This window comes from Macaca fascicularis, chromosome 8, assembly GCF_037993035.2.
Source record: "Macaca fascicularis isolate 582-1 chromosome 8, T2T-MFA8v1.1".
NCBI classification, from domain to species: Eukaryota; Metazoa; Chordata; class Mammalia; order Primates; family Cercopithecidae; genus Macaca; species Macaca fascicularis.
Genome location: NC_088382.1, coordinates 90,735,886 through 90,757,869, shown reverse-complemented (window position 1 = coordinate 90,757,869; position 21,984 = coordinate 90,735,886).

Here is a 21,984-nt window from a genome sequence, read left to right as displayed (position 1 = left end):
TTCACTTTTGAAGAATTATTCAGGACCTTTCTGTACTTTTGAGGTCGCCATTTTGAATGTTTGCTCTCATCCTAGATGATTCTTAAAAATCTCAAGGCTAGACCTCGGCACTCCAAAGCCAACTGTCTCCCAGGCATCACATCTGTTTCCAAAATGTCTCCCTCGGTGTGTCCCAATGTAAATGTGGTGGTTCTGGAGTGGAATCATCTTTCCCAGCTGCCTTGTTTGCTCTTCAGGGCACATTTAACTTTGAAATATTCCCCGTAGCATATACTACAATTTCCTGCACACAGCAAGCACTGCATAAATGTTTGATTTGATTTGAATTCTCCTACCTTTCTATCATCCATAGTTCTACAAGCCTGTCTTGAACTAGTGCCTATCAAATCTTAGTATTTCATACTTGAACTCTTCCCCCACCAAAAGCTTCTCTGTAACTGTGAACTTCTGAAGAGATGCCAGGGTAACAAGATAGGGATGTCCTCCAAGTCAAACCAGCCCAAAAAGTGGTGGCACAGGGAAGAAGGCAGACATCTGACATGCAGATAAACAGCACCACAATCTGGCAGAGTGTTTTCTAAAACAGACACGTCATTCAAAGCAACAGCTTTAAATGTTTAGGCCCAAAGGAAAAAAAATTAATCATCTCAACATCAAAGTAGAAAAGCAAAGTTAACAGGAAAACAAAACAAGCCACAGAAAAACCAAATATTGATTCATTCCATAAATATTTGCTGAGTATTTACTATGTGCCAGGAGCTGAAACATGGTGAGAGAGAAGAGACAGAACTCCTGCCTCACTGGAGCTCACATTCTAATGGCCTTAGTGCCTATGCCTACCTTTAAACGTTTGGCATGCACGTTTAAATTCTTGGGGTATTCAGTATCTCGATGTCTCCACTGATTGTACCAAGTCTCTGAAGATCCACTTTACAGAAAGGGCTCCAGAAAGGCCTCTATGAGCAGGTTACATTTAATGTGAGACTGAAATAATAAGCCAGTGAAAGAAATTCCAGGCATGGTGCACAGCCAATGCCAGGGCTCCAAGTCAGGAAAACCTGGATCTTCTCACACAAGCACACATAAATCAATACCCAGCCAGCCTGCCAGGCCTCCGGCATATCTCCTTCTCCACCATTCCTGCCCTTGTCTGGCCAGTCCCCATCCTAAGTCACTCTGTAGCACCTCAAATCAACCTTCCGTACTGTCACCAGTATTAGCCATCCAGAAAGCAAGCCTGTTTGGATCAGGAGAAAAGTACAAACTACTCACTAAAGTAATTATTATCTATTTCCCAGGCACTGTTCTAGATTTTGAGGATACAGCAATAAATAAAACAGCTAATGGTTTCTGTTCCAGTGAAGCTTACATTCTAGCAGGGGAAGAAAAATGATTAATCAAAACAAATTTCAGATCCTAAATGTGATGAGTAAAACAAGATGGAATAAAGTAAATGATGACAAAATAGAGAGTGCCCTGGTTTGTTAGTGCAGGAAGAATGATACCTTTTCTACTGGGTGGTCAGGGAAGGCCTGAATGACTTGGGGCACCAGTATAAAACCTGGGGAGAAAAACTTCCAAGAAGAGAAAATAGCAAGTGCAGAGGCCCCAGGGAGGAAAAGACACTGGTATATTCCTGGACCACAAAAGAAAGCAGGGTGTCTGAACCACAGAAACAGAGTCACAAAAAAGGGAAATACGAGAGACAGGCAGGGTCCAGATTCTACAGAGCAGAGTAGATCAAATCAAGAATTATACTGTGATAGCCCAGGCACAGTGGCTCACACCTGTAATCCCAGCACTTTGGGAGGCTGAGACGGCTGGATCACTTGATGTCAGGAGTTCGAGACCAGCCTGGCCAACATGGCAAAACCCCATCTCTACCAAAAATACAAAAATTAGCCGGCGTGGTGGTGCATGTGTGTAGTTCTAGCTACTGTGGAGTGGAGACTGAGACCGGAGAATGGCTTGAACCCAGGAGGCACAGGTTGCAGCGAGCCAAGATCATGCCACTGTACTCCAGTCTAGGTGACACAGCAAGACTCCATCTCAAAAAAAAAAGAAAAAATAATAATTTTACTGTGATATTAGGAGCACACAGAAGCCACTGAAAGATTTTAAAAAGAAGTTTGGGCTGGGCGCAGTGGCTCACGCCTGTAATCCCAGCACTTTGGGAGGCCGAGGCGGGCGGATCACAAGGTCAGGAGATCGAGACCATCCTGGTGAACATGGTGAAACCCCGTCTCTACTAAAAATACAAAAAAAATTAGCCGGGTGTGGTGGCGGGCGCCTGTAGCCCCAGCTACCCGGGAGGCTGAGGCAGGATAATGGCGTGAACCCGGGAGGCGGAGCTTGCAGTGAGCCGAGATCGTGCCACTGCACTCCAGCCTGGGCGACAGAGCCAGACTCTCTCTCAAAAAAAAAAAGTTTGGCAAAAGCTGGTTTTCCATATGAAGCATAACATAATACTTGAGGCCAGGAGTTTCAGACCAGCCTGGGCAACACAGTGAGACACTGTCTGTACAAAACTAATTTTTAAAAACTTAGCTGGACATGATGGCACACACCTGTAATCCCAGCTACTCGGGAGGCTGAGGTGGAAGAATCACTTGAGCCCAGGAAGTTGAGGCTGCAGTGAGCCATGATTGTGTCACTGCACTCCAGCCTGGAGGACAGAGCAAGACCCTGTCTCAAAACAAAACACACACACACACAAAAATAATAATAAAGAACATAAAATTCAATTCCCAGCTTATGCCATAAATGAAAATACATTTCAGATGGATTAAAGAGAGAATAATAAGAAACAAACATAATAGCTACAATAATATAACCTTACTATTTATGAGTTACCATTCTACAGGCATCTCATTGTATTAGTTCATTTAATCTTCAAAACAACCTTAATGAGTTAAATAATTATTCTCATGGTAATCAATGATATCACACTGAAGCATAGAATAGTTAACAAATTTGTCCAGCTTTTAGTAGCAAAGATGAGATTTGAACTCAGATAATTTTATTTCCAAGCCTGAGTTCTTAATCAAAATTATGCTATGAGAGATGTAAATTTACTATGGCTTTATTATGGTTTAAAACTGAAATATTTCTTAAGCAATGCACAAAGGCACAAATCATAGAGGAAAACACTGATCTGTTTGACTCCATAAATTTATAAAATGTCTTTATAAAGGTTTAAGTGTATGTATCAGTGTAAGAAGCAACATATCTAAGGACAGCGATATCTATTTTGTTTACTTCCATATTCTCATTCGCCTACAAGTGTGCCTGCCCATAATAAGACATCACTAAATATATGTTGAAGGGATGGACGGTGGATAAACAGATAGATGAATAGCATGTAGGTTTACTCACAGCCAACCTACCAGGCTTTGTACTAGAACTGATGACACAAAGGTGGATCAGACAGACCCACCCCCAACCCCGCTGGAACTCACAGCCTTGCAGGCGATGCAGGCAAGATTTGTACATATGATGGCAAGGAGTTAAGGGGCTTCCATCCGAGGCACTTGAAGTTTGCACGGGGGATGCTGAGATCAGAAGCTAGGAGACCAGTTCAGGTGGGCCAATGAAGGCTTGACCAGGGCAGAGGATATGGGGAGAAAAAATACTAATTTTAGACGTAAGTAGTTGGTGTAACAAAGGGATCTGGCTACTGATAAGATGTAGGAAATTATGGGCATAGAGATGAAAAGACACCTCTTGGGTCTCTGGATAGATGATGATATTAATGAACTACAGATATAGAAGGAGAAGGTTGAAGAGAGGTAGGCAATGATTTCAGATTGGACTCAGAATGTACATCTTTCCATTTCTACAACTAGTTATAGAATATTTACCTATTTTCAATTGATTTCATAACTATTCAATAATATTGCTTTGAGCTTCTTGGTAAAAATATTTTGCAATATCATGATGGTGGTGTTCTAGCAAACTAAATATGGCCTGAGACAGACTCTGTACTCTACATTTGAGTCCTTGTGGATGAACTGTAACCTAGCCTAATAGTCACACAAAATAAAAAACCCAGCTTAGTAGTATGCACCTGTTACAATGGCTAAGTGCTGGCCAATCCCAGCCGCCATACTTCAACCACTCATAGACTGCTGAATGTTCAAACTGCGTTCAAAGAAGGCAAACACCGAGCTGTAACTAATTTCACTGTTTCTGCACCTCACTTCCGATTCCTGTACACCATTTTACCTTTTTTGTCTATAAATGTGTTCTGACCATGAGGCACCCCTGGAGTCTCTGTGAATCTGCTGTGATTCTGGGGGCTGCCCAATTCACGAATCGTTCATTGCTCAATTAAACTCTCTTAAATTTAATTCAGCTGAAGTTTTTCTTTTATCAGGGGAATGTAAACTCCCCAATTACAATAAGTTGAAAAACTATGGAGTTCCCACTGAAACATAATTAATGAGATATGGGTTTGCCCAAAACTCATAGTTATCTTCCATTAACCCCACCCCCCATGAATAAATGTTATATGATAATCATATGCACTACTGAATGAAAGAACCTCTGATCATTTAAATGAAGACTAACTTAGTAATTGAATAGAGGCTCAACAAAGTAGATAACTGGCAAGCAGTTAAGAGGAAGAAAGAATGGACAGAAATAAACTATATCAACCCAGTAACACCTAAGTACTATTTTTTTTTTTTTTTTGAGACAGGGCACTCTGTTGCCCAGGCTGGAGTACAGTGACACGATCTCAGCTCACTGCAACCTCTGCCCCCAGGCTCAAATGATCCTCCCACCTCAGCCTCCCAAGTAGCTGGGACTACAGGACAAGCCACCACACCCAGCTATTCTTTTGTACGTTTAGTTGAGACAGGATCTCACCTTGTTGCCCAGGCTGGTCTCGAACTCCTGAGCTCAAGCAATCTGCCCGCCTCAGCCTCCCAAAGTGCTGGGATCACAGGCGTGAGCCACTGTGCCTGGCCTCCAATTAACATTTTTTTAAATTGAGGTAAAAATAATTTTCCCACAAAAAACACAAAACACCTTTCCTACTCTCACTCCTCTTATTCATTAATTACTGGGAAGCTTTTTAAAAATGAAAACTTTTTAATTCTGAGATTGCTGTTGTCAACCACATTTACTGTTAGTGTTATTTTTCTACATGGTTTTCAATCCACTGGTGCTTCTCTCTCACTTCATTCTGTTTCATAACTAGTTGGATCAAGTGACCCTGAATTGTCCTCTGTCTTTCTCTTGCATACATCTTGTAATATGCAGAAGGGTAAAACTAACAGATTCAGTGTTTCCTTGGGAAAATGTTAAATATTCATATCCCTTGACACCAATGGTCTCCCACTGGGTCCTAAAATAAAGCAACCGTGTGTACTCCAGCCCTGCTTTTACTGTGCCCCCTAAACCAAATGCCCCTCTCTCCTTGCCTTTGCAATGCCCCATGTGCTCAAGTCTCTCATTTTCATCTAAGGTCATGCTCTGTTTTGAAATGTAAACAAAACTACCTCCTGTACAAGGTTAGGTTTGAGGTTGTCAGAGATTGTCCCTTGATTTCAGTGGAATGCCAGGAGCATTGGACAGGCGCTGACTGCTCTTGGCCCTTGCTAAACCACCCATCTCACTTTCTTCTTAGCTCCTGCAGCTGTTCTCTTTCCTCTTCTACAATAACCCATACTCCACCTTTTAAATTTCCCTTGAAATCACAAAGCATGCGTGTTGGTAACAGATGTTGCTGAAGATAAAAGTGAGAACAGAGTAAGTCAGCATCTCAGTTGAACCGCTGGCCCCCACCCACAAAGCTCTTCCTCAGCAGCACTCTTGCCTCCCAGCCTTCCTGTTTGCACATGCTGTGCGGTTCCATTCTCCACGCCCTGCTGGGCTCAAGAACTTCCATCACATATTCAAAGACTGATTAACGGGCTCAGATACAAAAAATCATCAACTCTGCTACTCCTCTTTGCAGCAAATATAAACAGGCAGCAGCTTTCAAGTTTCGCTTCTGTTCTTTTCCACATAACAGCCAGTGTTGAGTTGTATATCTAGGTCTACAAAGTAGCCACATCAAAGTGAGTCATTTAACCAACTCACTGGAACTGGATCTTTGTTTGTTTGCTAAGAAAGAAGAAAGAGAGAAAGAAAAGAAGAAAAAGAGAAAGGAATAAAGAAAGAGAAAGAAAGAAAGAAAGAGAGAGAGAGAAGGGAAGGAAGGAAGGAAAGAAGGAAGGAAGGAGGGAAGGAAGGGAGGGAGGCAGGGAGGGAGGGGAGGGAGGGAGAAAAGGGGGAGAGAGAAAGAAGAAAGAAAAAGAAAGAAAGAGAGAAAAAGAAAGAAGAAAAAAAGAAAGAAAGCAGAAAAAAAGAAAGAAAGAGAAAAAGAAAGAAAAAGAAGGAAGGTAGAGAAAGAAAAGAAAGAAAGAAAAAGAAAGAAAGAAAGAAGAGGGAAAGGGAAAGGGAGGGAAGGGAAGGGAAGGGAAGGGAAGGGAAGGGAAGGGAAGGGAAGGGAAGGGAAGGGAGAGAGAAAGACTACAGGTTTCACCACGTGGCCCTAGTAGTGTCTTTCTAAATTCTGTTATGTACAGAGACGTCTCTATGTTCCTCTGCCTGCCTAGTTCTCTCACTTTACTCCACCTGCAATACACAGCCGACTGAGCCCTGGGTTCCATTCAATCTTTCATTCATTCATCAAATAATTGATAAGTGTTTTATGTACCAGGCACTTTGGGTTCATCTGCTTCATCTGCCTCATTTTACAAATGAGGACACAGAGGCCTAGAAAGACAAAGTGATTGACCTCCAGAGTTCCATGCACTAAGTCACTAGGGTACACAGTGCTTTGAAGCAACTACAAGAAGGAGCCATCGGAGTGGCAGTGTGGGGAATGGGATGTCCACAGGCTTTGGGGTCAAAGACCAGAATTCAGATCCCAACGGCACCATGTATTCACATTTAACCTGCATCGGGTACACTAGCCACTCTGTCTGCCTCAGTCTACTCATTCATGAAAATGGGACAATACTCATCTAAAGGGTTACACGGAATAGCATATATGAAAGGCCCCTGACTTATTCTCCCCAACATGTTTTTCTTCCTTCCTTCAGAGACCCCGCCCCTTTGCACCAGAGAAAACGAAAGGTACCCATTTATCATCATCATGATTCTTTTAATGTTTTCTCTCCATACCCCGGCCCAGGTCCTACACAAGCCTTTGCACAAGCACACGCACACACACACACGCACACACGCACATGGACATGCGCACACATCACACAGGCACACGCACGCACACGCGTACACGCACACGCACATGTGCGCACACACAGGCGCACAGGCACACACATGCACATGCGTGCACACGCACACACACACACACACACTTTCGCACTTGACATTGATTCCTCCCTATGGAAACACAACCTGCTCACCTGCACCAACAGTGGTGGCAGCTGCGGGTCCCTGAGGGGTTCTCTGTTAACTTCTATGTTTGGCTCAGGTTCCCAGCAACTACCTGCCTCACTGCACCTCCCTTGTTGGCACCCACAGGGCCTGAGAGCGCATACAAAGCCAGACGCCACACTGGACACTTCCTGCCTGGCATTAAGTGCTTTGTTTCACTTGAAAAGACGTCTTTAGTTGTCTAATCCACACTGTGTTTTGGCTGAAGTACAGGCTCTAATTCAGTTGCAGAAAGTGGCGAAATTCTAATTTAGCAATAGAGAGGTGAGAAAATGAGCCCCCTACTCCCAGGGATTTTAGGCAGGAACATAGTGGTGAGTGCTTTCACACTTTTGAACCTATCCACCAGAAACTGGAGTCATTAAAGTTTCACCATTTCTGGGCACTTGGTTCATTTAGAAATATTTGAAAAATAAACTGTTGGGAGTACAAAAATAAAGTGTTCCCTCCTCAATATGGTACCACTCCTCTGGTTTACGGTGTGTGCATTTGAGATTAAACAATACTGGTATTGATGGCAAAGGATGCATCTGTGTCTTCAGTAAGATGCAGCTTTCTGAGAGTCATAGGAGAATCTTATTTACAGCTGTAGAAAACCAAGAAGGGGCTTGAACCTTTCTTAGTGCTAAGTAGAGAAAGACCAGCTTTAGATATACTGGTCACCTGGAAAGCATCCGATAAATATTTGTTGAGTGAATGGAAATGGTATGGCCACATTTCACCGTTTTCATTCCAATGACATAAAGAGTCATGATCCTGCCACAAGACAACTGTTCAAACACCTGAGTAAATGATTCTTATCTCTATTGCTTAGACCACTACTTCCTAACCTGTGCATTAACTACTACCTGATTCTCTCCCCAGCCTGCTAGCGCCCCCTCCCCTGACAGTAGCTCTCTGCATGGCCCAGAGGTGACAGAGGCAGAGTCTATGCTCTCCTTCTGCTTACCCCACATCTGCTTTTCTTGCTGCCACCCCTGCTTGCTACTTCAAGTTCCTCCTTGCAGCGAGTGAAAGCACAGGAAAAGAGGATGAAAAGAAAAGAAGTTAAAAACACCTTTAACCTAGCTGTCTGGTTCTTCTGTCGTGAACGGCATCCAAATGCTGGCTCTTTGAAGTGAAGAAGCAGTGGGACCTTCAGAGACGGCCAAAGGGGGACATCCATGCTGCACCAGCAGTGACCTCTCATCCAGGCTCAGTTCCTGCCCCTGGTGCTACTGCCCCTGGTGACCCCAGCAGTTTTGCCCTGCCTGGGCGAAGGGTTGAGCTCGTTCGAGACAAAGATGTTGGGTGCCAGGGCTGGATGTCCAGGGCTGAGTTCTTTCCAGACAGAGACCTTGGGTGCCTGTGGGCACTCCAGTGTCCCTGCCCCACCAAGCATGGGAAGTGTAGCCATTGCCACTCCCCTCACCGGCTATCCCAGGTATCTCCCCTAGCCTCCCATCTTTTACTTCTCAAGGCCAGACTCAGGCACTGATCTGTATAAGAAACATCAGTTCCTTCTAAGAACTCTCGCTGCCCTCACCCTACACCTCAGCCCTATTCCCCAGGACTATGCTGAGATGGGGGTCAGAATCTGCAGCTCAGCTTCCAGCCAAGTAGGGAAAGAACACAGGCCCTGACCCTGACAATATGTTGAGTGAACAAGAAAAGTGAAACACCAAGAAACACCATTATTTAAGAGACGGAACAAGGAAGAGAAGACCATAGAGAGACAGAAAGGGCACATCGGAAGAAGAGATAATTACTCAGAAGATGATGCCACAAATATATCACAGGAATAGAAAATTTGAAAAGGAGTTTACCAACAGCAGCAGACAATGTGGAGAGGAGGAATAGAATCAGGATGAAATGGAGAATTAGAAGGATAGTGTGGGCATTAGAAAGATCAATTTCAGTAAAGCTGTAGTGTGGAGGCCAGAAGGCATTAGACAGAAGAATATTCAGAGAAGGGAAAGTGCAGCTATTCCTTTAAGAAGTCTGGCAGCAAGGGGAGAAATATGGGAAGAGAAGGATAAAAGGGCAAGATCAAGGGACAGATTATTGGTGAAATGTTGCATCTCAATTCATTTATTCACTAATGATCCTTTCTAGCATTAGGAAATGCTTAGCATGCTTGTAGGTCTAGGGAAATGTACAAGAGGAGAAGATCAGGAAATAAGAGTAGCAAACTGGCAGAGCAAGTGCTCTGAATAGACAGGGCTGGATGGATCTAGGGAAGAAGTGGAGGGATTTCTTGGGATGGGAGGGTGTGATGGTTTAACTTCATGAGTCAACTTGAGTGGACCAAGGGATGCCCCACTAGTTGGAAAAACATTATTTCTGCCTGCATTTACAAAGGTGTTTTTAGATGAGACTGGCATTTGAATTGGTGGGTTGAGTAAAGCAGGTGGCCCTCCCCAGTGTGTCTGGGCATCATGCAAGTTGTTAAGGGCCTGAATAGAACAAAAAGCAGAGGAAGGTTGAGTTTGCTCTCTGCCTGACTTCTGAGCTATGACATCCATCTCCCTCCACCCTCAGTGTTCCCAGTTCTCAGACTAAAATCTTCATCTTCCACTCTCCAGCTCTCAGGCCTTTGAACTATACCACTGGCTTTCCTGCATCCTGGGTCCTCAGCTTGTAGACTGTGCAAAATCTGCTGATTGTGGAACTTCTCAGCCTCCATAATCACCTTCTAATAAATCTCTTTTTATTTATATCCAATTGGTTCTGTTTCTCTAGAGAACTCCTGGCTACTGAATAAGGGAACTAGCTTCCCCTGAGCAAGAATGAAAAGAACAACAATGAATGCAGATAAGGACAATGTGGGTACAGTGGGGACTTTCATCATCAATGTCCATTTCACCAACTCACTGACTAAATGGTGCTCTGCTCTGCCTCCTTCTTCTAGAACATCCTGAAGGATGCCCTTGGCATTCTGTGTGGTCAACTGGCCATTCCCTAGAAGCCCATGTACTTCCACTTCCCCAGTTGAGTTCTGCACTAGCAAAAACTCTGTTTTTTTTTTTCCACAAGCTTATTTATGCCTATGCATTTCTTATTAGAATTATGAAATTTAATTAAATATTATATAAATCAATAGAATGTATGTATGAAAAGAGTTGCCTTTTCTTAAAAACAAAATTGCTTTATAAAGTCTATCAAGTGAGGCTCACTAAGAATGTCATTAGTGTAGGTATGGATGGGACAACTACAACACATTGTGGAGGGTGTTCTGCAATCCTATTTCTTCAAAAAGTACTTTTCAGTTTTTCCTCCACTTTCAAGAATCCCAAGCTAGGCTCATGGACAATGAGTTATGTGTGATTTGTGGGAGTACTACAACGGGAACCCCATCAGCTAACCCACACTCAAAGGAAGGTGGCCCAGCCAGGCATAGTGGCTCACACCTATAATCCCAGAGCTTTGGGAGGTCGAGGCGGGCGGATCACTTAGGCTCAGGAGTTCGAGACCAGCCTGGACAACACAGCGAGACCCTGTCTCTACTAAAATTCAAAAAAGTTAGCCAAGTGTGGTGGCACACACCTGTAGTCCCAGCTATTTGGGGGACTGAGGTAGAAGGATCACTTGTGCCCAGGAAGTTGAGGCTGCAGTGAGTTCAGATTATGGCACTGCATTCCAGCCTGGGTGACAAAGTGAGACCTTGTCTCAAAAAAGAAAAGTGGTTCTATATAGCAAAAGAATGTCAACTGACTGTACATTCTTTATTTTTTTTTATTATTATTATACTTTAAGTTCTGGGATACAAGCGCAGAACATGCAGGTTACATAGGTATACAAGTGCCATGGTGGTTTGCTGCACCCATCAATCTGTCACCTACATCAGGTATTTCTCCCAATGCTATCCCTCCCCTTTCCCCCATCCCCTGACAGTCCCCGGTGTGTGATGATCCCCTCCCTGTGCCCGTATAAACTCATTGTTCAACTCCCACTTATGAGTAAAAACATGCGGTGTTTGGTTTTCTGTTCCTGTGTTAGTTTGCTGAGAATGATGGTTTCAAGTTTCATCCATGTCCCTGCAAAGGACATGAACTCATTTTTTTTTTGGTGGCTGCATAGTATTTCATGGTATATAAGTGCCACATTTTCTTTATCCAGTTTATCATTGATGGGCATTTGGGTTGGTTCCAAGTCTTGGCTATTGTGAATAGTGCCACAATAAACATATGTGTGCATGTGTCTTTATAGTAGAATGATTTATAATCCTTTGGGTATATAGCCAGTAATGAGACTGCTGGATCAAATGGATTTCTGGTTCTAGATTCTTGAGGAATTGCCACACTGTCTTCCACAATGGTTGAACTAATTTACACTCCCACCAATGGTGTAAAAGTGTTCCTATTTCTCCACATCCTCTTCAGCATCTGTTGTTTCCTGACTTTTTAATGATTGCCATTCTAACTGGTGTGAAATGGTATCTCATTGTGGTTTTGATTTGCGTTTATCTAATGACCAGTGACGATGAGCTTTTTTCATGTTTGCTGGCTGCATCTTGTTTTGAGAAGTGTCTGTTCATATCCTTTGCCCACTTTTTGATGGAGTTGTTTGGTTTTTTTTTTCTTGTAGATTTGTTTAAGCTCCTTGGAGATTCTGGATATTAGCCCTTTGTCAGATGGATAGATTGCAAAAATTTTCTCCCATTCTGTAGGTTGCCTGTTCACTCTGATGATAGTTTCTTTTGCTGTGCAGAAGCTCTTTAGTTTAATTAGATCCCATTTGTCAATTTTGGCTTTTGTTGCCATTGCTTTTGGTGTTTTAATCATGAAGTATTTGCCCATGCCTATGTCCTGAATTGTATTGCCTAGGTTTTCTTCTAGGGTTTTTATGACTTTATGTCTGATGTTTAAGTCTTTAAACCACCTTCAGTTAATTTTTGTATAAGGTGTAAGGAAGGGGTCCAATTTCAGTTTTCTGCATATGCCTAGCCAGTTTTCCCAACACCATTTATTAAATAGAGAATCATTTCCCCATTGCTTGTTTTTGTCAGGTTTGTCAAAGATCAGATGGTTGTAGATATGTGGTATTAATTCTGAGGCCTCTGTTCTGTTCCATTGGTCCACTGAGCTAGACCACTTTGCTACATGGCTTTAGCCCCCTTTCCAGGGGACTGAACGGTTCTATCTCACGGGTGTTCCAGGCGCCACTGGGATATGAAAAGGAACTCCTACAGCTAGCTCGGTGTCTGCCCAAACAGCTGCCCAGCTTTGTGCTTGAAACCCAGGGCCTTGGTGGTGTAGGCACCTGAGGGAATCTCTTGGTCTGTGGGTTGTGAAAACCATGGGAAAAGTGTAGTATCTGGGCCGGATAGCACAGTTTCTCCTGGCACAGTCCCTCACAGCTTCCCTTGACTAAAGGAGGGAGTTCCGTGACCCCTTGCACTTCCCGGATGAGGTGACACCCCACCTTGCCTCTGCTCACCCTCTGTGGGCTGCACCCACTGTCTAACCAGTCCCAGTGAGATGAACCAGGTACCTCAGCTGGAAATGCAGAAGTTACCCACCTTCTGCATTGGTCTCGCTGGGAGCTGCAGACCAGAGCTGTTCCTATTCAGCCATCTTGCCCAGGAATCACATTCTTTATGTTTTAAGATAATACATTTAATGTACTATGAATTACTTTTAACAATTGTTTATTTTAAGCAACTTTTTCAACTTATGAAAATTATTCTATCTGTTAATAAAGCTTCCATCACAGATGTATGACTAGTCAGTGAAGTGAAATACTCGGCTGACCACTGTTCTCTTTGAGGGAGAAAATAAGATTATCTGTTGAAAATGGAAGATCATGGGTAAAATCCATGAAGAGAGAGAAGAGCAACGAAAATTTCAAAATGCTAGTAAGGGAAATAGAAAGGAAGCTGAGCACCCATAGCTAATAATAATCACAGTTCACCTGTATTAAGCTCCTACTATATGCCAAGCATATAGTAGGAGCATTGTACATATTATCTCTAACCTTTAACAAAAAGAAAAAATGGCTACAGCAATTTTATTATCTCTTCTTATAGATCTGCACTGTTCAGTAAGGTAGCCATTAGCCACATATGAACATTGAGTACTTAAAATGTGGCAAATGTGAATTAAAATGTTCTATAAGTGGGCCAGGCATAGTGGCTCACGCCTGTAATCCCAGCACTTTGGGAGGCCAAGGCAAGCGGATCACCTGAGGTTAGGAGTTCGAGAGCAGCCTGGCCAATATGGTGAAACCCCGTATCTACTAAAAATGCAAAAAAACTAGCCACGCGTGGTGGCGTGCACCTGTAGTCCCAGCTACTAGGGAGGCTGAGGCAGGAGAATTGCTTGAACCCAGGAGCCAGAGGTTGCAGTGAGCCGAGGTCACGCCACTGCACCCCAGCATAGGTGATAGAGCAAGACTCCATCTCAAAAAAAGAAAAAAAAAGTTTTATAAGTATAAAATACATACTACATTTCAAAGATTTAGTATTAGAAAAAAACAATGTAAAATATCTCAATATTTCTGTATTGATTGCATGATTTTTGAAATTATTGTGTTAAATATATTATTAACATTAATGTCACCTGTTTCTTTTTATGTGTTTAAATATGGTACTAGAAACTGTAAAACCACACATGATGCTGTCATTGTGCTTTATTGGACAGCGCCATTGGAGCTTGGAGACATTAACTGAGATTTGAAACAAGTTAGCCCAATGCCAAAGCCAGTGCTCTTACTCAATGCAGTGCTGCTTCTGAGGACAGGCACGAGGATGGCAGAGAGATGCTGAGAGTTCAGATGGAATGAGAAAACTGAAATTGAAGATGTATCAGACTACAGAAAGACACAAGTGTCTGTAGCAGAGCAGCCCGGGAGCGATAAAGGAGGAAGCTGATTGTTGTTTCAAACCACGGTCGGGGGTGGACAGGTTGGGTCCTGTATAGTTTCTGGTGTTTCTTGTTAGAAAGACACCCCTCTGCCTGCATTAGTCATGGTCTAATTTGGAAAATCATTTCAGTATTTTTAAAAGTAGAGTTTAATACAGGGAGTTGGTTACCCAGGTGATGGAATTTGCTGAGAAGCTAGACGAGATAGTGAGGTGCTCCAGAGATCATCCACACTGGAGAAGGCACTACTGTCTTTGGGTTAGAAGGAAAAAGGGGCAAGACAGAATTACCAGAGCCCAGAGACTGGGCACCTGGTGGAAGCTAGAACCCTGGCAAGACTGTTGGGGGCAGAGGGACACTTGAGCCACCACAGAAGAGTCACAGCAGTAGCAAAGTATGAGGCCCAAAGCTTGGAGAGACAGGGAGAAACACTAGCTCCTGCTGTCCTCCTGGCCTCCAGTCTGTCAGCGTCTCCTATAGGCCCAGGCCATCAGAAGACAGCAGACAATGGAGCCTGGAAATGCAGGCTCCCTCCTCACCCCCAACTTGCCACCCACAGCAGAGCAGGGAAAGGTTTAGGAACAGACCTGAAGGCAATGTGGCCAAGAGCGAACACAGCCTCCAACCCTTCTCTCCTGAATAGTTGCTACCCACAAATGGCTAAAAAGGCATAGACATGTCTCAAATTTGGCTTGCTGGCCAACACCACGCTTCATGAGTGACCATTTTGTGAATGCTCATCCTTTGCCTTTCTTGACACAATAAGATGTCCAATGGGAAACAGAGGAAGTTGCTTTTCGTTTCAGATATTCTGCCTCCCCACTTCAGGCTTCAAGGAATCTTCATCTATTATAAGACGATGAGAGAGTTATTTGTATAAATTCCACTTACTAAATGCTGCTGCTTTTTACCCCCAAATCTTTGGCTTTTTCTGCACCATTACAATAATTCATGCAAAGCCAATGCTTGTTTTAAAAAAAAAATTACAATAATTTGGAAAAAGTGGTTGTTCTATCTCCTTCTGTGCAGCCAGCATCTTGAGGACAACCACTGAACTGGAGGTCTCCAGTCTGGCCCCCTGGCTCCTCTCCTCCTGGCAAGCCTGTGCTTGTCCCAGCCTCTCTGCCAAACAGAGAGACACACACAGGGTGACCCTTTAAAAGCCAGACATTTTCTTCCCAAGTGGCTGGATTTCATCTGTTTTCTCACTCTGGATCAATATGATGGGGGAATTTAGCACTAATTAATATCCCTTTCTATCTCTGGTCCTATTAACAGTAAACAGACCCTTCCAGAGAACAAAACAGTCAATTTAGCTAATCTCTGCCACTGAGCACTGACTAGGAGAATTACTACACGCAGGGACAGTACTGAAGCAGCTAAGCGTCATGGGTTGTGTGGTCAAACATCACTGTCACAAATGCATCCATCTCCCAAAGCAATGATCTCTGTGGGCTATTAGCCAACCCCTGTCCATCTGTCCACACAACCTTGGCTAAGAAGCAGTCAGAAGCTATGTCTGCAGCACAAAGACCAATTAGAAATTGGCTGGAAAAATTCCACCTAACCTGCCTGGGGTTGGGGGTTACCATTTACAGTGTGATGCGATATCAGAATGGCAATCTCAAAAGAATCAAAGTGACTCTTTAACTGATGCGATATCAGAATGGCAATCTCAGAAGAATCAAAGTGACTCTTTAAATCTCATTTCCTGACTCACCCTGGTAATTAAGATCCCACTTTAATCACCAGTCTAGATTGATGTGACATATCTCCCTTATAGTAAGTTAACAAACTAAAAGACAGCCAAGAGGAGGCCAAAGGATCAGGGAGAAAAACAAAAATAGGAAGACGTTTGTCATTTTCTGGCCATCTGGCAACCAACCATCCCACCCCCACATCCACACACTTTTTCAAATCTGTTCTCCCTTGTAGGAGATTTCGTATTGTGAATAGTGAGCCAGATAGGAGGCAAAGCTGAGGTGGACGGATGCTTCCTCTCTAGCTAAGGAGGTGGGCATGTACCAACCAGATGTTTGCTCGGGGGGCTTTGACTCTCCAGCTGGCTACACAAAAATGGAGGAAACAATGTGACCCCAGATTCTCTGCAGATGCAGGGGCTACACAACATCCTGATGTTTCGGCAGCATCCCCTTGTCCATGCACTTAGCTCTGAGGCTCTGTGCTTCTTTGCTTCCTGACAGTCCTCCCTGCCCACACAGCCTCCCAGACCATCAGCAGCCTCAAGACCCTCCCAAGGCAGAGTCAATGTATTAGTCTGTTTTCATACTGCTGATAAAGACATACCCCAAACTGGTCAATTTACAAAAGAAAGAGGTGTAATTGGACTTACAGTTCCACGTGGCTGGGGAAGCCTCACAATCATGGTGGAAGGCATGGAGGATCAAGTCACATCTTATGTGGATGGCAGCAGGCAGAGAGGGCTTGTGCAGGGAAATTCAACCTTTCTAAAACTATCAGATCTCATGAGACTCCTTCGCTATCACAAGAAGAGCACGAGAAAGATCTGGCCCCATGATTCAGTCATCTCCCACCGGGTCCTTCCCACAACACATGGGAATTATGGGAGCTACAAGACGAGATTTGGGTGGGGACACAGAGCCAAACCATATCAGTCAGCCTCTGTTGCATGCCACCAAGAGTCCTGATAGACACGGTAAGAATCCACCGCTCAGTCCATTTTTCCCATCCACATGGTAAAAAGAAGTGAAGCTAAAGCCTGCTATATTTCTTATGAAAACATCCTGAGAATTTCATGGAGCCTCCAGCTCTTGGGATTCACAGAATTTTTTGTATTTCACATATCCGTACATTTTTCTTTAGTCTTTTGTAGTTCAATAAATGAAAGCACTTGGCTTTAGCAGTAGCTCTGTTTCTATGTTTCCAAAGGTATTTTTCATCATTTGTGACTTTATCTCCAAGCCACAATCTAGGTAAGATGGAAACAATTCTCCTCTTCTGTTCATAGAATCAGAGATGTTAGTAAGGAGAAAACTCTACAGGCAAGGTAGTCCAACATCCTTATTTTACAAACTAAGAAAACATGTCTTCTTGGGAAAAGTAAGGAAACTGTATATGAAGAGTTAACCTTTGTTCCAAAGTTAATCATGCCTTTAGGATTTAAAAACAATTTCCTTTTCTCCACACTATGAGGTATGTCTCAAACTTAATTAGATTGAACTTTTCTAAGAACCGTAGGGTTAAGTTACCTAACGTATATGCATACAGACACATGTCATTTTTCACTTAATTGCTGAAATAGTCTCTTAACTAGGCTTTTTACTTAAAATCTCTGTAAGATACTCCCAGTTCCATTCTGCCTAGCCTACCCAAACCACCCCCAGCCCCAATCTCCACACAACCATAACAGCAAATACTCTAAACGCAAATCTGATCATATTGCTCCTCTGCTTACATTCAGTATTAGCTGCCCTTCTGTAATAGGCAGAATAATTGCCCCCTAAGGTGTCCACATCCTAATCCCCAGAACCTGTGACTATATATAATCTTGCATGTCAAGAGAGAATGAAGATTGCAGATGAAATTAAAATTGCTAATCAGCTGACCTTGAGATGGGGATGTGATTTGGGATTATCCAGGTGGACTCAATTTAATCACATTTCTACTTTTCCTAAAAGTAGAAAAGGGAAGCACAAGTCAGAGGGAAATTTAAAGGCATTATGCTGCTGCTTTGCAGATGGAGGAAGGGCTGATGAGCCCACAATGCAGGTGGCCTCTAGAAGATGGAAAAAGCAAGGAAATGGAGTCTGTCCTAGATGTTGCAGGAAGGAATGCAGTCTTGTTGACACTTTGATTTTAGCCTAGTGATACCTGTTTTGGATTTTTGACCTTCAGAACTATAAGATGATAAATTTGTGTTCAGCCAAGTTGTTACAGCAGCAATAGGAAGCTGTTACATCATCACAAGGAAGGCCTTTGTATTAGTCTGTTTTCACACTACTGATAAAGACATATCTGAGACTGAGAAGAAAAAATGTTTAATTGGACTTACAGTTCCACATGGCTAGGGAGGCCTCAGAAGCATGGCAGGAGGCGAAAAGCACTTACACATGGTGGCAGCAAGAGAAAATGAGGAAGAAGCAAAAGCAGAAACCCCTGATAAACCCATTAGATCTTGTGAGACTTATTCACTATCTTGAGAATAGCACAGGAAAGACCAACCCCCATGATTCAATTACCCTCCCCCTGGGTCCCTCCCATAACACATGAGAATTTTGAGAGACACAATTCAAGTTGAGATTTGACTGGAGACACAGCCAAACTATATCATTCCACTCCTGACCCCTCCAAATCTCATGTCCTCACATTTCAAAACCAACCATGCCTTCACAACAGTACGCCAAAGTCTTAGCTCATTTCAGCATTAACTCAAAAGTCCACAGTCCAAAGTCTCATCTGAGATAAGGCAAGTCCCTTCTGCTTATGAACATGTAAAATCAAAAGCGAGTTAGTTACTTCCTAGATACAATGGAGGTACAGGCACTGTGTAAATATAGGCATTCTAAATGGGAAAAATTGGGCAAAATAAAGGGGTTACAGGGCCCATGCAAGTCTGAAATTCAGCAAGGCAATCAAATCTTAAAGCTCCAAAATGACCTCCTTTGACTCCAGGTTCTCACATCCAGGTCACACTGATGCAAGAGGTGGGTTCCCATGGTCTTGGGCAGCTCCATCCCTGTGGCTATGCAGGTATAGCCTCTCTCCCGGCTGCTTTCACAGGCTGGCATTGAGTATCTGTGGCTTTTCCAGGCACACAGTGAAAGCTGTCAGTGGATCTATCATTCTAGGGTCTGGAGGATGGTGGCCCTCTTCTCACAGCTCCACTAGCAGTACCCCAGTAGGGACACCGTGTGAGGGCTCTAACCCCACATTTCCCTTTCACACTGCCCTAGCAGAGGTTCTCCATGAGGGCCCCGCCCCCGCAGCAAACTTTTTCGGGGGCATCCAGGCATTTCCATACATCTTCTGGAATCTAGGCAGAGGTTCCCAAACTTCAATTCTTGACTTCTGTGTACCTGCAGGCTCAACACCATGTGGAAGCTACCAAGGCTTGGGGCTTTCACCCTCTGAAGCCACAGCCCGAGCTATATGTTGGCCCCTTTTAGCCATGGCTGGAGCGGCTGAGACACAGGGCACCAAATCCCTAGGCTGCACACAGCACAGGGACCCTGGGCCTAGCCCACAAAACCAGTTTTTCCTCCTGGCCTCCAGGCCTGTGATGGGGGACTGCCATGAAGGTCTCTGACATGGCTTGGAGACATTTTCCCCACGGTCTTGGGGATTAACATTAGGCTCCTTGCTACTTACGCAAATTTCTGCAGCCAGCTTGAATTCCTCCTCAAAAAATAGGTTTTTCTTCTCTACTCCATTATCAGTCTGCAAATTTTCTGAACTTTTATGCTCTGTTTCCCTTTTAAAACAGAATGCTTTTAACAGTTCCCAAGTCACCTTTTGAATGCTTTTCTGCTTAGAAATTTCTTCCACCATATGCCCTTAATCATCTCTCTCAAGTTCAAAGTTCCACAAATCTCTAGGACAGAGACAAAATGCCACCAATCTCTTTCCTAAAACATAGCAAGAGTCGCCTTTGCCCCAGTTTCCAACAAGTTCTTCATCTCCATCTGAGACCGCCTCAGCCTGGATTTTATTGTCCAGATCGCTATCAGCATTTTGGGCAAAGCTATTCAACAAGTCTCTAGGAAGTTCCAAACTTTCCCACATCTTCCTCTCTTCTTCTGAGTCATCCAAACTGTTCCAGCCTCTACCTGTTACCACTTCCAAAGTTGCTTCCACATTTTCAGTTATCTTTTCAGCAACACCCCACTCCTCATACCAATTTACTGTGTTAGTCTGTTTTCGTGTTGCTGATAAAGACATATCTGAGACTGGGAAGAAAAAGAGGTTTAAGTGGACTTACAGTTCCACACAACTGGGGAGGTCTCAGAATCATGGTGGGAAGCAAAAGGCACTTCTTACATTGCAGCAGCAAGAGAAAATGAGGAAGAAGCAAAAGCAGAAACCCCTGATAAACTCATCAGATCTCGTGAAACTTATTCACTATCATGAGAATAGCACAGGAAAGACCAGCTCCCATGATTCCATTACCTCCCCCTGGGTCTCTCCCACAACATGTGGGAATTCTTGGAGATACAATTCAAGCTGAGATTTGAATGGGGACATGACAAAACCATATCAGTCTTCAATAATGAAACTTTGCTTACAGTTCCAGCCTCATCTGCCTCTACTCCTCCCCTTCCATCCCACACTGGAGGGTAGCTCCCCCAGGCCACCACATATATCTGACTTCCCAGATAGCTTCTGTTCCTCTGCCGGGAATGCCTGTCCCAGTTTCTCACCTAGTGCTATGGTTTGGATATGGTTTGTCCCCAAAAAAAACTCATGCTGAAATTTGATCCCCAGTGTGGTGGTTTTAGGAGGTAGGGCCTGATGGGAGATGTTTGCATTTTTGTAGCAGATTCCTCATGATACCTCAGCAGTAAGTGAGTTTTCACTCTCACAGGAATAAATTAGTTCCTATGAGAGCCAGTTGTTAAAAAGAGTCAGGCCTGTAATCCCAGCACTTTGGGAGGCTGAGGTGGGAGGATTGCCTGAGACCAGGAGTCTGAGACCAGCATAGGCAACAAAGCAAGACCCCAATCTCCACACACACACACACTATATATATATATATATATATATATATATATATATGTATTTTCCAGGAACAGTGACAGTGCACCTGTAGTCCTAGCTACTCTGGAGGCTGAGGGAGGAGGCTCACTTGAGCTCAAGAGTTGGAGGCTGCAGTGAGATGTATTATCATACCACCATGCCTGGGTTCAGAGCAAGACCTTGTCTGTGAGAAAAAAAAAAGTGTTCTGGCTTCCTTGGTTTTGCTCTCTCTTTCTTCCTCTCTCACCATGTGATTTAGTGCACACACCCACTCCGCCTTCACTTTCTGCTATAAGTGGAAACAGCATGGCAGCATGGAAGACCAGACACAGCTGCCCAGTCTTGAACTTCCCAGCCTGCAGAAACATGAGCTAAATAAACCTATCTTCTTTATAAATTACCCAGCCTCAGGTATTCCGTTATATCAATGCTAAATGGACTATGACATCTAAGTAATTCCTACTCAAGTCTGACATCCCCACTGGGAGCGCTCCCTGGTTCCCCAGGATAGGTTCACTCACTGCACTGTACCATGTGCTTACCTTTGTATGAGCACTTATCACCCTCTATGCTAATGTGATTTTCTCCTCCCTCAATGAAACCGTCAAATCAGACCCAAGTCCTAGTACAACAAATGGCTGAACAAATGACTTAGCATATAAATTCCATGAAGATAGATATTTTTGTCTATTTTATTTGCTGCAGATCCCCAGTACCCAGAACAATGCTTGGCACATAGTAGGCTCTCAATAAGTAATTGTTGAATTAATGAGTGAATAAATTAATGAACAAACAAAAAAATCCAGGCATAGTCTTGGTCATGAAGTTAAAGTTACCAGAGGGAGCAAGGAGGTTCCCTACACAATCCCCTCTGAGTAGCTCTTTCCCAAGCAGGTGGAAAATGAACCAGCAAATCTAAAGTTATATGTTTGGGGAAGTGCCTTAAATCTTACACCGATGAACCCTCTCCAAAAGTGGA